This window comes from Bombina bombina, chromosome 11 (genome assembly GCF_027579735.1).
Source record: "Bombina bombina isolate aBomBom1 chromosome 11, aBomBom1.pri, whole genome shotgun sequence".
Taxonomy (NCBI): Eukaryota; Metazoa; Chordata; class Amphibia; order Anura; family Bombinatoridae; genus Bombina; species Bombina bombina.
Window position 1 is genome coordinate 156,736,546 of NC_069509.1, and position 18,593 is coordinate 156,755,138.

Sequence of the window (18,593 nt, forward strand, 5' to 3'; positions counted from 1 at the left end):
TCTGTTAGCTATACAGATTTATGTGAGTGTTTCTTTGTCAGTTATACTTTTTGACCATGTACCATTTTAGATGTTCATTAATAGAAATCACAGAATTCAGTTTTGTTTGCTTGTAAAAATGAAAAATTACAAATAAGTTATAATACACGTAAGACTGTATTAAGAAATATTTTCCATTAAGTGCTAAGATAGTTGTGGTCAGTAGTTCTGTGGCAGCAAATGGAGGTAATTGTTATTGTAAAATAGTCCATTAAAAAAACTCTGTAGTATATTTGTATTTGGCGTTGGATCTATGCATCATATGTAATGCACTCACTTATAAAATACTTTTTGTCTTCATCACTTGTATCATAATCTTATGGTGAAGTAGAACTGATAATTAGTAATAGTGTTGCATGTGTCCCATTATATAAAACTATTATCTGTATAACCTTAAAGAGATCATAGGCCCCTATTTATCAACCCGTCAACTTACTTGCATTCAGCGGCACCAATACACTCGCCTAAGATCGCCTAACATCGCTGTCGCGGACCTGAATACGTTCTCCAAAGTTACCAAAAAAGCTGCACCAAGTACGGGGTGATGAGCAGCGGACTGTTGTTAACTAACAGTCATCGATTTCGCTGCTATTCGGCTTTTTCCCAGCTTTATTGGTATACTGTCACTAAACACCCACACTATACTAAACTGTTTTACCCCTATCCCGTTGCCCCCGGACCCCGCCGCAACTAAATAAAGTTATTAACCCCTAAACTGCCGCTCCCGGAGCCCACCGCCACCTACAATATACTTATTAACCCCTAATCTGCCGCCCCCTACACCGCCGCCACGTACATTATGTTATTAACCCCTAATCTGCCCCCCCCCACACCGCAGCCACCTACATAATACTTATTAACCCCTAATCTGCGTCCCCAACGTCGCTGCCACTATATTAAATTTATTAATCCCTAAACCTAAGTCTAACCCTAACACCCCCTAACTTAAATCTAATTTAAATAAATATAAATAAAATTACTATCATTAACTACATTATTCCTATTTAAAACTAAATACTTACCTGTAAAATATACCCTAAGCTAGCTACAATATAACTAATAGTAACTTATTACACCTAATCTAATAGCCCTATCAAAATAAAAAAGCCCCCCCAAAATAAAAAAAAACCTAGCCTAAACTAAACTACCAATAGCCCTTAAAAGGGCCTTTTGCGGGGCATTGCCCCAAAGTAATCAGCTCTTTTACCTGTAAAAAAAATACAAACAACCCCCCAACAGTAAAACCCACCACCCACACAAACAACCCCCCCAAAAAAATACTAACTAAAAAAACCTAAGCTCCCCATTGCCCTGAAAAGGGCATTTGGATGGGCATTGCCCTTAAAAGGGCAGTTAGCTCTTAGGGCTATTAGATTACGTGTAATTAGTTTAAATTTCTGTAATTTGTTTATTATTTTCTGTAATTTAGTGGGGGGGTTTTTTTGTACTTTAGATAATTGTATATAATTTAGTTAATTGTATGTAATTTATTTAATTGTATTTAATTGTAGTGTAGTGTTAGGTGTTATTGTAACTTAGGTTAGGTTTTATTTTACAGGTACTTTTTTTAATTTGGCGGCGATGTTGGGGACGGCAGATTAGGGGTTAATAACATAATGTAGGTGGCAGTGACGTTGGGTACTGCAGATTAGGAGTTAATAACATAATGTAGGTTGTGGCGGTGTAGGGACAGCAGATTAGGGGTTAATAACATAATGTAGGTGGCGGCGACGTTGGGGACAGCAGATTAGGGGTTAATAACATAATGTAGGTGGCGGCGGTGTAGGGGGGGTAGATTAGGGGTTAATAACATAATGTAGGTGGCGGTGGTGTAGAGGGGGCCGATTAGGGGTTAATAAGTATAATGTAGGTGGCGGTGGTGTCTGGGCGGCAGATTAGGGGTGTTTAGACTCGGGTTTATGTTAGGGTGTTAGGTGTAAACATAACTTTATTCTCCCATAGGCATCAATGGGATATCGGGCAGCAGCAAACATGAGCTTTCGCTGCTTTCAGACTCCCATTGATTCCTATGGTATCTGCCGCCTTCAGGGTGGCGGATTGAAAACCAGGTACGCAGGGCTGGAATAGTGCCGAGCGTACCTGGTAGAAATTTGTTAACTTTCAAAAGTAGTCAGATAGTGCCAAATTTGCATTCGGAACATCTGTAATGAGGTAAGCATTGATCTGTGTCGGACTGAGACCAACGGATAGTATGTTACGTTGCAAAATTCTACTTTTGCTGGTCTGTAGGGTTTGATAAATAAGGAGAATCAGGCTCGCCACAATTACACTCAGTGGAGGCTCCTCCATTTGTGCACATGAGCACGTGCCCCCCTGTCAGATGCAGAGGAAAAAAAAAAATTTTGCTGAATAAAATATAATTTTTCCAATAGCCCCCTATTAGAAAAATTATATTTTATTTCTAACCCCCAAAAAAAATCTGATGCTTTTTTAATTTTGCTGAATAAAATATAATTTTTCCAATAGCCCCCTATTAGAAAAATTATATTTTATTTCTAACCCCCCAAAAAAAAATCTGATGCTTTTTTTTTATTACAGAAAAAAAAATTTTGGTTCCTGGTGTGTCTCTTTAAGGCAATCGCACGTGCGATAGAGCCCTATACCCTGCCTGTCAGTGAAGTCTATTTCACTGCAGGCATGTGGGCCAGGCTTAAACTGCTTGCATTCAGATCCCTGTTCGCACAAGCTGAAGTGTGCGAGTGGGGAGGGACAACTTCAAGGAGCCAAGTTCAGCTGCGCTCTGATTGGCTGCAGGTATCCCTGCATCACCGGCTCCTCCCCCGCATCAAACAGGCGCAAATCGGCCCTTGTCCGAGGGCCCCCAGCATCTTAGAGGGCTCGCCCCTACTGCAGGTAGATGCATAATGCAGCAGCACTAATTAAGTATTTTTTTTTTAATTGTTATTATTTTATTTTAAAATAATATTTTTGATATTTGTCTGTAAGGAACTTTCTGGGGACGGGTTTACATGTGTGCACTGTGCAGTGTTCTGCAGGGCTGAGAGAGTGCGAGCGCTCTGTTGGCTCATGCAGGGATTCAGGAAGTGACTGAAGGCAGCATACAGCACCTGCAAAAATGCAATATGTGGACCAGGTGTGGTGGAGTCCGGTCCACATATTAGACACTTCCAGAATCCAGGCTCCAGTCCAGGACCAGCTCCACCCACCAAGTCACCGCGCGCAGTTACAAACTCTGAGGCGGCAGCAGACAGGAAAGATAGCGTGTGGTGCTAGGGTGGAACAACTAACTGCATAGCATAGGGATTGCATAGAAGCCATCAGAATTAGAAAAGTTGCAGGCCAGCAGTAATTTACAAGTGTCTGCTGAGGACAGCCTCTAATTTCATGCAGGGAGCTGGACGAATAATAGCCCCGCCTACTTGTGTGAGCATATTGTGTTTGCAGTCAGTGAGTGAGTGGAGGTTTTGGGGAGAAAGGTGTCACGGTAAGGCTGCTTTACTTTATTGATCCTCCTTACTATAGGGTAGGGCTAACATAACGTAAAACAAGTCTTCAAACAGGAGCTGCCACTGCTTAAAAATAACGGACCTTTTAAAGATCCCTTCTCTCTGGGGCAGCTGCACACAAACATTCCTATGTGATCATGTGACATCCTTTTGACTGCCTGCAGACCGGGAGAGTGAGAGAACGGTGAGTAAATGTGTAGCCTGTCATTTATTTTATCAACTGTGTAATATATTTCTCCTTGTGACTTGTGAGCCATGGATCTTCCAATTAAAATATCAGGAGGTCTATCCTAGGGGCAGATTTATACATGCAGCATTTGCTAAAGAGTTAGTGAGGTACTATGATAACTTTTTTTATCACAGCAGCTAGCCTTCAAACAATCAGTCTGCATTCCTATGTTTTTAATTCTCTTCAGATAACCTTTGCCCTCTTTGTGTTGGTCTGACACCCTTTAGTGTTCATAAACACACATAGGATTCAGCACACTCCTTCAGTGTTATATGGTGCATGTCCAGCAGCTAAATAATTGTCCTAGTTAGCACACATAGAATTAAAAGGTTTATTTGTTCTAGACCTTTGCATTTAAATGTTTGTTTTCTTTATGTCTTGGTTTTCTCAGTATTTTCATGATGCATATTTTTGCCCTCTGAAATTTAAAAAAATTCTAATAACCATAAATTATATGCAGGTAACCTCCAAATGTACATTATGAAGAAAATGTAATAATGAGTTAAAGGAACACTGAACCCACATTTTTCCTTTCATGATTCAGATTTTAACAATTTTAAACAACTTTCCAATTTACTTCTGTTATCTAATATGCTTTGTTCTCTTGATATCTGTTGTAAAAAAGGATACCTAGGTAGGCTCAAAAGTAGGGATGGGCGAATGTTTCGCAACATTCGAAAAACGGCACGAATTTTAACACATTCGTTCGTTCGAATCGAATTTCGAATGTTTACATAACATTCTAACATTCGATTTTCGAATATTCGGTTTCGAATTTTACGATTACATTCGAAAAAATTCGAATTCGAAAAATTCGAATTTAGATTGTAATAGTATTTCTAATGCTTTTTCTTTAAATGTAATATTCGAATTATGCAATATTCGAATTCGAAAAATTCGAATTTAGATTGTAATAGTATTTCTAATGCTTTTTCTTTAAATGTAATATTCGAATTATGCAATATTCGAATTCGAAAAATTCGAATTTAGATTGTAATAGTATTTCTAATGCTTTTTCTTTAAATGTAATATTCGAATTATGCAATACGTGTATTCGAATTCGAAAAATTCAAATTTAGATTGTAATAGTATTTCTAATGCTTTTTCTTTAAATGTAATATTCGAATTATGCAATACGTGTATTCGAATTCGAAAAATTCGAATTTAGATTGTAATAGTATTTCTAATGCTTTTCCTTTAAATGTAATATTCGAATTATGCAATATTCGAATTCGAAAAATTCGAATTTAGATTGTAATAGTATTTCTAATGCTTTTTCTTTAAATGTAATATTCGAATTATGCAATACGTGTATTCGAATTCGAAAAATTCGAATTTAGATTGTAATAGTATTTCTAATGCTTTTTCTTTAAATGTAATATTCGAATTATGGAATATTCGAATTCGAAAAATTCGAATTTAGATTGTAATAGTATTTCTAATGCTTTTTCTTTAAATGTATTATTCGAATTATGCAATATTCGAATTCGAAAAATTCGAATTTAGATTGTAATAGTATTTCTAATGCTTTTTCTTTAAATGTAATATTCGAATTATGCAATACGTGTATTCGAATTCGAAAAATTCGAATTTAGATTGTAATAGTATTTCTAATACTTTTTCTTTAAATGTAATATTCGAATTATGCAATATTCGAATTCGAAAAATTCGAATTTAGATTGTAATAGTATTTCTAATGCTTTTTCTTTAAATGTAATATTCGAATTATGCAATACGTGTATTCGAATTCGAAAAATTCGAATTTAGATTGTAATAGTATTTCTAATGCTTTTTCTTTAAATATAATATTCGAATTATGCAATACGTGTATTCGAATTCGAAAAATTCGAATTTAGATTGTAATAGTATTTCTAATGCTTTTTCTTTAAATGTAATATTCGAATTATGGAATATTCGAATTCGAAAAATTCGAATTTAGATTGTAATAGTATTTCTAATGCTTTTTCTTTAAATGTATTATTCGAATTATGCAATATTCGAATTCGAAAAATTCAAATTTAGATTGTAATAGTATTTCTAATGCTTTTTCTTTAAATGTAATATTCGAATTATGCAATACGTGTATTCGAATTCGAAAAATTCGAATTTAGATTGTAATAGTATTTCTAATACTTTTTCTTTAAATGTAATATTCGAATTATGCAATATTCGAATTCGAAAAATTCGAATTTAGATTGTAATAGTATTTCTAATGCTTTTTCTTTAAATGTAATATTCGAATTATGCAATACGTGTATTCGAATTCGATAAATTCGAATTTAGATTGTAATAGTATTTCTAATGCTTTTTCTTTAAATATAATATTCGAATTATGCAATACGTGTATTCGAATTCGAAAAATTCGAATTTAGATTGTAATAGTATTTCTAATGCTTTTAAATGTAATATTCGAGTTATGCAATACGTGTATTCAAATTCGAAAAATTCGAATTTAGATTGTAATAGTATTTCTAATACTTTTTCTTTAAATGTAATATTCGAATTATGCAATATTCGAATTCGAAAAATTCGAATTTAGACTGTAATAGTATTTCTAATGCTTTTTCTTTAAATGTAATATTCGAATTATGCAATACGTGTATTCGAATTCGAAAAATTCGAATTTAGATTGTAATAGTATTTCTAATGCTTTTTCTTTAAATATAATATTCGAATTATGCAATTCGTGTATTCGAATTTGAAAAATTCGAATTTAGATTGTAATAGTATTTCTAATGCTTTTAAATGTAATATTCGAATTATGCAATATTCGAATTTGAAAAATTCGAATTTATATTCGAATTCGAAAAATTCGAATTTATATTCGAATTCGAAAAATTTGAATTTATATTCGAATTCGAAAAATTCGAATTTCGAATGTAGACATTCGATATAATTATAAACATTCGAATTCGAAAGTGACATTCGAAAACTGTAAATAACATTCGATTTTCGAATTTTTAAGAATATTCGTTCTTATCGACATTCGAATTTAGAATTCGAATTTCGGTAATAACATTCGTTCTAGATTCGAAATTCGAAAATTTGCACATTCGCCCATCCCTACTCAAAAGCAGCAATGCACTACTGGGAATTAACTGATGTTTAGTGCCTGCACATATATGCCTCATGTCATTGGCTCACCCAATATGTTCAACTAGCTCTCAGTGAGATATTGATGCTCTTTCAATAAAGGATACAAAGAGAATGAAGCAAATTTGATAATATAAGTTATATATAGATATATATATATATACATACACACACACACACACACACATTAAAATGGGCGGAGCCACCTGAGGGGCGGGGTAGTGCTCCCCCATCCTCAAAAATCACCAGCCGCCACTGATTACACTGCGGAATTCCAGCGTATTTGCGGTTGACGGCTTGATAAATAGGCCCCTAAGTTTACTCCAGAATTTTATTGTTTAAAAAGATAGATAATCTTTATTACCCATTCCCCAGTTTTGCATAACCAACACGGTTATATTAATATACTTTTTAACTCTGTGATTACCTTGTATCTAAGCCTCTGCAAACTGCCTCCTTATTTCAGTTGTTTCGTTAGACTTGCATTTTAGCCAATCAGTGCCCTCTCAAAAGTAACTCCACGGGCGTAAGCACAATGTTATCTATATGGCACACAGGAACGAACACCCTCTAGCTGTGAAAAACTGTCAAATGCATGCAGATAAGAGGCGGCCTTCAAGGGCTTAGAAACTAGCATATCAGCCTACCTAGGTTTAGCTTTCAACAAAGAATATCAAACAAATCAAATTTTATGATAAAAGTGAATTTAAAGAGACAGTCAAGTAAAAAAAAAAACTTTCATAAATTAATTAGGTAATGCAATTTTAAACAACTTCCCAATCTACTTTTATCACCAATTTTGCTTTGTTCTCTTGGTATTCTTAGTTAAAAGCTAAACCTAGATTCATATGCTAATTTCTTAGACCTTGAAGACTGCCTCTAATCTGAATGCATTTTGACCACTAGAGGGCATTAGTTAATCTGTTTCATATAGATAATATTGAGCTCATGCACGTGAAGTGACCTAGGAGTGAGCACTGATTGGCTAAAATGCAAGTCTGTCAAAAGAACTGAAATAAGGGGGCAGTCAGCAGAAGCTTAGATACAAGGTAATCACAGAGGTAAAAAGTGTATTATTATAACAGTGTTGGTTATTCAAAACTTGGGAATGGGTAATAAATGGATTATCTTTCTTTTTAAACAACAACAATTCTGGTGTTGACTGTCCCTTTAAGTTGTTTAAAATTGCATGCCCTATCTGAATCATGAAAGTCATGTTTGAAATGCACAAAAACACATTTTAAAATATGATTAGAAGCCTTATGCAGTGCACTTTTATTTACACAGCAAGTGGCAAACATGGTATAATAAGTTAACAGAAACAAAATTATTATAATCTAATGTACTGCTGTGCATTTAAAATACAATTGTTATGATAAAAGATTGTACTAAGCAGTGAATATTGTTAAAAACAAACAAACCCTATTTGTTGTTATACTTACCCAGCCAGAGTTATTTCTTAACATTGATGTGGTGACTTGTATAGCTAACCACAAGACAGGTCTATTTATTATTATTATTAGTATTATTACTATTATTATTACTATTTTAGGGCCAGATAATGAGTGGCGCTCTGTTTCGCAAGAGTGATATCGGGTTTATTGCGGCTGTTTGCGTGTGTCGGAAGGAGGGCTCGTGTTACAAATAGAAAGTAAATGGCACAATCGCGATTTATGCTACAATGATTACTGCAACCTCCGAGTTCTGGTTAACTGTTATGCAAGACAAAAAAGTGTCACAAAACACATCAACAATACATTACAAAGTACAATTATACTCATAATAACAGCGTCTAATAAATATTATTCAAACAAATATTGCACAAAAAGTTATAAGGGCTCAAGGATATGAGGTCTCAGGTGTTAAAAAAGGACTGCAAAGGACTTTAAAGTAGAGAAACATACATATACATGTCTATATGTATTTATGTATATTCCAATGTTCTGCATATAGCAGAATATTTTCTAAGTATTTAAATAGATATTCATATATATATATATAAAGTTCAAAATTGGAAAATCACTCGTCTGGATTTGTACAGAAAATACATTTTATGTATAAACGTTTTCGTGGTTGCCCCCGTCCTCAGATACAAGTTAAAACACACTTTACTTACCACACATATAAAAACCCTCTTAACCCAGTGGACAGATCTGCCAAAATGCGCGCAGAGCCCCAGCGTTCCCGATTTGCTACTGCGCATGCGCGAATGGGAATACGGATGCTCGGAGAGGCCAACTTTCAAAGCTGAAATTAAAAACATACATGTTACACAGCGTAATTGCAAAAGCAGGTACAGGTTAAATGCTGGATATGAATTAGCACAATCTACAATGCATATACTCAAATACACATCCTATGCATGCTGATAGTTTATTAGCTGGAAGCGGATAATCATTAATCCTACTGCTACTTTAATCCTACTGCTACTACCTAGACAAGAGTACTAAATATGATATAAGCATATATGCCTCTCTGGATATTTTCCATAACTTGCCTTCATCTATTTAGACATTACCTGCTTAGAATGGGTTATCTATGTATGTCTATATTGATCAGGCGCATTTTGAATAATGTGTTTAAAAATTTTGCTTATATCATATTTAGCAATTTCAAAATCAGTGCAGTTCTTGAAAAATCGACAGGTGGTAATTTGAGGCAGTGGTGTCACCAACGAGGGGCACTATCCCCCACAAAATAATGGCTGGTGAACAGTAACCTACTCCCTGCTTTTCCCACCACCAGCCTCTATGCTCCACTGGCCTGGCCAACCCCTGCTTGGCCCAACTTACGAGACTCCCAACCTTTTTAGTGGTATACTATGTCCAAACCCCACCCATGACACACTGGCCCTGTTCACAGCATGCCTGGCACTGCTTCTCCCATTGCAGGCACATTCTCAACCTCAGAGGAGTGCCCCCCATTTATTTTTTTCAGTATCGCCACTGATGTGAAGAAATAACAACTTGGGCAGGGTGAAGGGGGCAGGTAGGATAATATTTGCACACAAGGGCAAATATATATATATATATAGTGATGTGATAGGAAGATCAATCGGACAGAGGCATTCATTATGCAGATGGGGCAGATGATAGTCACGGAGACCTTAGAGGTTAGAATTGCAGTAGTCAAGGCAGAATATGACAAGAGTAGATTAGAATCTTGGTAGTGTCTTGTGTAAAGAAATGCTTAAAGGGACAGTCAATTTCAAACAAAACTTTCATGATTCAAATAGGGCATGCAATTTTAAACAACATTCCAATTTACTTTTATCACCAATTTTGCTTTGATCTATTGGCATTCTTAGTTGAAAGCCAAACCTAGGAGGTTCATATGCTAATTTCTTAGACCTTGAAGGCCTCCTCTAATCTAAATGCATTTTGACAGTTTTTCAACACTAGAGGGCGTTAGTTCATGTGTGTCATATAGATAATATTGAGCTCATGCACGTGAATTTACAGAGGAGTGAGCACTGATTGGCTAAAATACAAGTCTGTCAAAAGAACTGAAATAAGGGGGCAGTCTGCAGAGGCTTAGATACAAGGTAATCACAGAGGTAAAACGTGTATAATTATAACTGTGTTGGTTATGCAAAACTGAGGAATGGGTAATAAAGGTATTATCTATCTTTTAAAACAACACAAATTCTGGTGTTGACTGTCCCTTTAAGTTTAGAGATATTTTTAAGAAGGAAGTGGCAGGAAACAGATAACTGTTGTATGGGGGTGCAAATTATATATCAGCATCGAATGTGATCCCAAGTCAACAGGTATGATGGAAAGGTAGGTTCACTGTGTTGTCAACAGCTATCGAAATTTGGGGTGTGGGGATATTGGATGAGGAGCTCAATTTTGGAGAGGTTAAACTTTAGATAATGAGAAGACATCCAGGATAAGATGCTAAAGAGACAGTGACACAAGTGAGCAATGATGATATGTCAGGTATAGAGAGGTAGATTTGGGTGTCATCAGCATACAGTTGATTTTGAAACTCATGGCACTTTATTAAGGAGTCAAGAGATGATGTGTAGATTAAAAAGAGAAGATTGCCCGGAGCAGATCATTGTGGTAAAGAGATTGCAGATGTGCCAGAGAAGGATACACTGAGACTAAGGTTAGAGAGAAAGGAAGAGAACCACGAGAGGGCTGTATCACAAGTGCCATAGGACAGGAGTGTTTGGAGAAGGAGAGGGTGTTCAATAGTATCAAAGGCTGCAGATAGATCTAGAAGACTTAGCAGAGAGTTATAGGTTTAAAGGAGGTCATTTGTCTACTTAATAAATGCATTATCTGTGAAGTTTTGGAGGCAAAAACATATTGCAAAGGTTCAAGAAGTTGATGGGAGAAATTGTGATAAGCGTCTATATACCAACATGCAAGGAGTGCTAATGCAAGCGGAAGTAGAGAAAAAGGCCTATAACTGGAGGGGAGGAAAGATCAAGAGAATGGTTTTAAGAAGGTGTGACTACTGTATGTGAGAAATAATGATTCTGTACAAGCAGTACAGAGACAAACAGAATATCTTTATTGTGTGTCTAATAGAGTCTGTTTTGTTGTTAAAGTGGTTTACAAAGTCTTGTGTTCATAGGATGGTGCCAGTAGGAGGTGGGATTGGGCTTAGGAGCATATTAAGCTGACAGAGAAGAATGGAGAGCGGACAATTATTCATGCTTATAGAGATTGAGAGGATAAGGTCAGTAGACTGAACTTGTAAAACAAAAAGTACCAATCCACGTCCTTGATAGAAAACAGAGTACACTCCTGGCCTCTGCTTCAGCTGCTGCTCAAAACAGCTGTGGAATCAGAGGTTTTAGGAGGGCACGCTGCTTTGTGTCAATTATGGGGGCACTATAGCTTGTGATTGGCTACGCATTAGCATATTATATTTAGGGTGCTCTTTAGCATATTAGGGTAGAAGAATACATCTGGTCCATGGTTTACGGGGAGCTTCCACTTGCTTTTACTGACCAGTTTGGGCAGTCCCTAGTGGCTGCTGAGTGAGGCAGAATAACTCTGGTTATTTTCATATTGGTGATCAATGCCTGTCTGCTGCTGCTACAGGGACCATCTGTGCTAGCTACAAAGTGTGCAGAATTAGAGTAGTTCTATACTCATATACTATAGCAGGTTACAGGGGTGATCTATGCCTGTCTGCTGCTGCTAGGTACAAAGTGTGCAGAATTAGAGTAGTTCTATACTCATATACTATAGCAGGTCACAGGGGTGATCTATGCCTGTCTGCTGCTGCTACAGGGACCATCTGTGCTAGGTACAAAGTGTGCAGAATTAGAGTAGTTCTATACTCATATACTATAGCAGGTTACAGGGGTGATCTATGCCTGTCTGCTGCTGCTAGGTACAAAGTGTGCAGAATTAGAGTAGTTCTATACTCATATACTATAGCAGGTCACAGGGGTGATCTATGCCTGTCTGCTGCTGCTATACAGGGACCATCTGTGCTAGGTACAAAGTGTGCAGAATTAGAGTAGTTCTATACTCATATACTATAGCAGGTTACAGGGGTGATCTATGCCTGTCTGCTGCTTCTATACAGGGACCATCTGTGCTAGGTACAAAGTGTGCAGAATTAGAGTAGTTCTATACTCATATACTATAGCAGGTTACATGGGTGATCTATGCCTGTCTGCTGCTGCTACAGGGACCATCTGTGCTAGGTACAAAGTGTGCAGAATTAGAGTAGTTCTATACTCATATACTATAGCAGGTCACAGTGGTGATCTATGCCTGTCTGCTGCTGCTATAAAGGGACCATCTGTGCTAGGTACAAAGTGTGCAGAATTAGAGTAGTTCTATACTCATATACTATAGCAGGTCACAGTGGTGATCTATGCCTGTCTGCTGCTGCTATAAAGGGACCATCTGTGCTAGGTACAAAGTGTGCAGAATTAGAGTAGTTCTATACTCATATACTATAGCAGGTTACAGGGGTGATCTATGCCTGTCTGCTGCTGCTATAAAGGGACCATCTGTGCTAGGTACAAAGTGTGCAGAATTAGAGTAGTTCTATACTCATATACTATAGCAGGTCACAGTGGTGATCTATGCCTGTCTGCTGCTGCTATAAAGGGACCATCTGTGCTAGGTACAAAGTGTGCAGAGCTGGGGTAGGTTTATACTTTTATGGTGCATAGCCGTAGATCATAATACTGAGTTCCTGGCTACTACTACATGTATAATTTGTTATATATGTATATGTAATGTAAGTTATGCAGAGCAAAAAGTATGGCAATCTATGTGCATAAACATGAGTAAGAGAGTAAAGCTAAGAATGTGTATGGGCCTGAGGTGTCCTGAAAAGGGGTCTGGGAAATCTGGTCACCTTAGATTAGCAGCAGTTTCCGCTCAGGACCTGCAATACTCTGCAGGTTATGAGCAGTACTTTTACTATGTGTTTAAATGATTTAGTTGTTAAACACATAGAAGTGCAAGGTTGCTAGTCTTAAAATGGCATGCTCTAAGGAATTAGAGCATGTTATGTTTCACCTTAATGGCCTTTTAAATGCCCATCATCATATAAGGCTTTGCATTAGCATTTAAGTGTGTACATTAGCATATAAAATTACATTTTAGTTTACTAAGCCACCAGAATAAATCTGTATTTGTAAAAATATGTTTTGATTTAGAACAATAAGTGCACAATTAATTATGTGTTATTTATTATTATAAAAAATGTTTAATTCTAAACCAACTTGCCTTTTTGTTACCAGCTTTATTTAAAATTTAAAAGTGTGTGATTAAACATTTCTGAAAATGAAAACCTCTTTAATCAGAACAACCATAGCGTGTACTAATTCAAGAAATTATAAAGAATACAATAAATTGTAAAAAGGAGATATAATAAAGTATAAATATAAAGGAACTGTCATCTTGACACTCTTCTTGACCACTGCAAATAGATAGAAATGTACAGCTTGACAGCCGAAGACAATCTCTTGGGCACTAAGACTTATTTAATTGGCCTCAAAAAGACTTATACAGCAGCCAGACAGAGCATATCTCTGATAATTGTGCAGTTTTACTGGCTTTGATATGTGTGTTTTGCTTCTTGAAAAATTCCATTTCTAAAACCTTTCCAAGGAAAGTGGTAATACTTGATTTAAAATAAAAATAATTAAAATTAGCACCATCCAACCACTTATATAGTAAACATTTTTGAACAACATATGAATACTGACTATAAATATTATAATCTGAATACAATTCTATTATTAGCCCTAAGCTATAAAGCACTCAACAACCTTACTCCTAACTAAATCTCCTGTCTCATGTCCAAATACTCCCCAATGCGTCCTCTTCGATCAACCTCTGAGTTACGTCTTTCCACTCTTTTTATATCTACGTCCCTCTCTCCCCTACAAGACTTCTCAAGCGCTGCTCCTGTCCTCTTCAATTGTATTGAAACAAACCCAACTTCCTGGATGGAACACAGGACTTGACAAATAAAAGATCCAGATTGAGGAGGTAGCACTAGGTCAAGTAAGAGCCGTATGCAAGGTAACAAAAGCAGAATCCAGAATTCAGGTCACGGACAATCCAAGATCAAAACTAGTCTGGGCAGCCAAATACAGAATTAGGTCACTGGAGCAGAGTGAAAAGCACAGGTATCAGTCCAATAGATAGGAGCTATCAATAAACGGGAAGGAGGAGGGAACCACATCATAATTTGAAGCCAAATTCGTGCCACAACACACACAACAAAAAAATGAGACAAAATAAGCAAAGAGGTAAAAATGGAAACAAACTACCCAGAAATGCAGCAAAAATAGACGTGAACCTGGAAGTGCAACAAAAATGAATGTAAGCACCTAAGTTCAGCAAAAATGGATGCAAACGTGACAGTATCTTTATTTATATTTTTGGAAAAATGTCCTTTTGATCTTATTTTATTCAATCAAATTATTCTTTTTTTTTTCTAGTTTCATACCTCTGATCCTATTTGATCCTTAATCCTTTTTTTAAGGACAGTATTCTCGTGTTTATTCCAAATTTCCCTTAGAGAGATTTGCAGAATAAAACAAGTCATCAAAATAACTATTATATGAGATTTGAGGATAAACACGCAATAATATTCCTGCTGCTTTAATATACTTTTTTTTTTATGAAAGAAGATGTCCTTATTCCTCATGAAGTGCATCGTTATTATTAAACTTATGAATGGCATCTCAAGTGAGAGAATGGAAATGTCAGGGTGCATTGATTTATGCATTGCAGCTTTATGGAATGGAGAGTCGGATCATCTATCTAATCCTCTTTAGCAGCTAGCATAAATCTTATTGATCGGTAAGCATTAGCACTTTAGGAGCTTTTACTGCTCATCACTAAACAGGAGACGAGTTTTATTACTTCTAAGACTATTTTGTGTTTTGTTTTTGAATAATAGTTTTTTTTTATTTCCGGAGCATAACTTACAGAAAATATAGGACAATATACAATTGTTAAAACATTAGGAAAATAAGAAAAAAAAAGTGTGTTTGAGCAAGGCAATGGAGGTTAAGAGTGGGCATAAAGGGCTTGCTATGTATGATGTAGTATTAACGTAATGTCCAAGCGTTTGTGGTGACAACAATCAGTTCTTCAAATCTTTAAACGTGGATGGCATTCGGTGATTGGACATTGTATTAGTCTCCATCAGTGTTAATTTTGACAGCAAATTTCTATTTAGTCTTAGTTTTAGTCTTTTGACTAAAATTCCATTTTAGTTTTAGTCGTATTTTAGTCATCTGAATTGTTTTAGTTTTAGTCTAGTTTTAGTCGACTGAATCTCCAGTAGATTTTAGTCGACTAAATCTCCAGTAGATTTTAGTCAACTAAAATCTAAGGGGTTTAGTTAAAGTGTAATGCATTATTTAAGCATTTCTCTAAAATTTGCAAACTGATTATATACTCCAGGAGTAAACATAACACATGTTAATATTTATGGTATTAAGGTTTAAACATGCAATACAAACACAAATTTAGCCGTTGTGATATGTAACATCTTTATTAAACTTAAAATTAAATACAACCAAGTTTCATAAACAAACCGAAGTGCAACTTAAAATACAAAAAAAACAAAAAACCTGTAAACTGTATTGGCTGTATTGAACATATTACCCAATATAAAAACTTTAACAGTTCTCTGTTAATAATTAAAACAAGTATCAAGAAACTCAACACAACAAAAAGTTTCTGCAGCTAGCACAGGCACAGCATAACAAACCCATATTCGTGGGTTATGCTTATTTCTATAGGAAGAATCAATTGATTGTTCACAGATTCGAAAACAATTTGGCAACGATATTAGCACTGCTCTAGAACTTCCAAACGCATTATATACTCCTGGAGTAAAGGTTTATTAACCTGTTTCTATTTATGGTATTAAGGTTTGAACATGCAATACAGATTTAATAGATTTAACTGTTGTGGTATATAACATGTCTTTATTTATCTTAAAATTTAATAAAATTAAGTTTTGTAAAATTTACAAAAAAACAGTAATTAGATATGGATTAATTATAACACCTTGCATAAAATGTTTTTGTCAGCAAATTTTGATTTAGTTTTAGTCATAGTCTTTTGACTAAAATGTCATTTTGATTTAGTTTTAGTCATAGTCTTTTGACTAAAATGCCATTTTAGTTTTAGTCGTATTTTAGTCACCAGAATTTCATTAGTTTTATAGTCATTTTAGTCTAGTTTTAGTCGACGAAATTAACACTGGTCTCCATCAGTTAACTCATTCCCTCTTCAAGTGGTCTATTCAATTGTAACATTATTGGTACATTATATCAAAATGCTCATTGAAGTTGTATGAATAGAGGAAGAGGAAGGATAAAGGGAGGAGAGGGGGGGAATAACTTGGAGAGGAAAGAAGAAAGAAGAGGGTTACCGCAGATAAGGATGTTTGAGGCTGAGACTGAGATGAGCTGGCAAGTTCAAGCATGTTGAGTTTGGTCAACAGGGGGTCTATTGCGAGCAACCATGTTCTGTGTGGTTGAGATATTAAGTGGGGTGGCCTGTGGGTGATTATTCGCATTTGGGGTTCTGGATGGAAGATAAATAGATTCCCAATAAAATGTAATGTTGTTAAAGAATGTGGACTTATTTCTCTTATAGTAGCCATATTCTTCAAGTGATATAAGTTCATCTGTTTTGTTAAGCCACATTCTTAGTGTTGGTATTTGCTGTGATTTGCAATGTAGGGCTATTAATAATTTTGCACTATTGATACATATTCTCAACAATGTTTCTCTTATTTTACAGTTTAGTGGTGGGAATTTGTTTAATAGTACAATTGATGGGGTTAATTCAAAGTCTTGCTCAGTGAGTAGTTGAAGGGTGCTTTCTACACTTTGCCAAAAGGGATTAATTTGCTGCAGTGCCACCACATATGGATCATATTTCCTTGCGTATTGCACCCTTTCCAACAAAATGCTGAAGAGGTCGGGTATATATGTCTAAGTCTGACTGGGGTCAGGTACCAGTGAAGAAGGACTTTCAAATTTAATTCAAGGATTGTGGGGGATGTAGAGGATTTACGTGTATTTTAGGAGAGTTTTTGCCATTGTTTAGTATCTAAATTGACGCCTATCTCGCTGTACCATTGGTTTGCGTAGGAAGGGAGGGATAGGGATTGGGCAATATGTAACAAAGATTTCGCTAGTGAGAGAGAGCCCTGAAAGTTAAATTTGTTCAAAGGGTGTTGGAGGTCTAAGTAACTATGTCTTAAGTGTAGATGTGTGGATGAAGTGATGAAGTTGAAGAGTATTTAAGCCAAGTTGAGAATGAGCCAAATAGAATGTGTTGAATATCAGTTCTATTTTATAGTTTACCTTGATCTAGTAGATTAGCAATGGGTACTGAGTCTAGGAGTTCGTGGACTGTGTGTTCTTTTTTGTGCATCTAATACCCTCCCATGAGTTCTATGTTTGGGAAGACCGATGTGAGTGGGGAAAACGGTGTAGAAAGGGTTGGGTTTGTTTTGAGTAAATAGTCCCATGTATTAAAGATGTGCCTGTACAGGGGGAAAGAGGTACATGGAGGTGTGCTGTACTGTACTTAGGAAGCCAACAAAGGTATCTTGGTTTGGGGGATCCAAGTGGGGATCCAAGTAAGTGAAAATCAAGTCCTATCCAGGCTTTGGACTTTTGTCTGCAGTGCCAATCTAGTATTTTCTGTATAATTGTTGCATGATAGTATATGTGAATATTCGGCAGACTTAGGCCTCCATTTTGCAGGGTTCTATACATTGTGTTTTTGTTGATGCGGGGTTGGGTCTTACCCCAGATAAAGGTGTTTATCGATTTTTGTAGTAACTGGAGAAAGGACTTGGGAAATGCTGTAGGCATTGCTCGTAGAGTTTATAACAAAATTGGAAATAGAATTGGGATTCTGAGATTTATTAAGTCTCTCCTTTAGTGTCTTGTCAAAATGAATGTATATTCACATATATCAATCGTGGTTCACTTAAAGGAGCAGTGCTTAAGCATAAATAACTTATTGAACTTAGATAGACATAACTCACGATGTGTGCGTATGACTCGAAAGTAGGCTTCTTTGCACTGTTAATATTCATATAAATCCAGGTGTGGTATGAAAGAACAAGTTTTTTTAAAAAGTAACTTATTAGTTAAATTAATAAGACAGCAAATATTAAATAGTATTTTGCTGTCCACATTAAGTTAAAAACACTTCTCTTGTGTAGTGGTGTACATAACCATGATATAGTAAAAGTATCAAAGAGGA

At 35.8% G+C, this 18,593-nt stretch overlaps 1 protein-coding gene across 1 annotated transcript in view; it reads left to right on the forward strand.

The window, feature by feature from the left end:
* The window catches only part of BAIAP3 (BAI1 associated protein 3), a 537,315-nt gene that overhangs the window by 321,978 nt on the left and 196,744 nt on the right, over positions 1-18,593 (forward strand). The window lies entirely within an intron of this gene.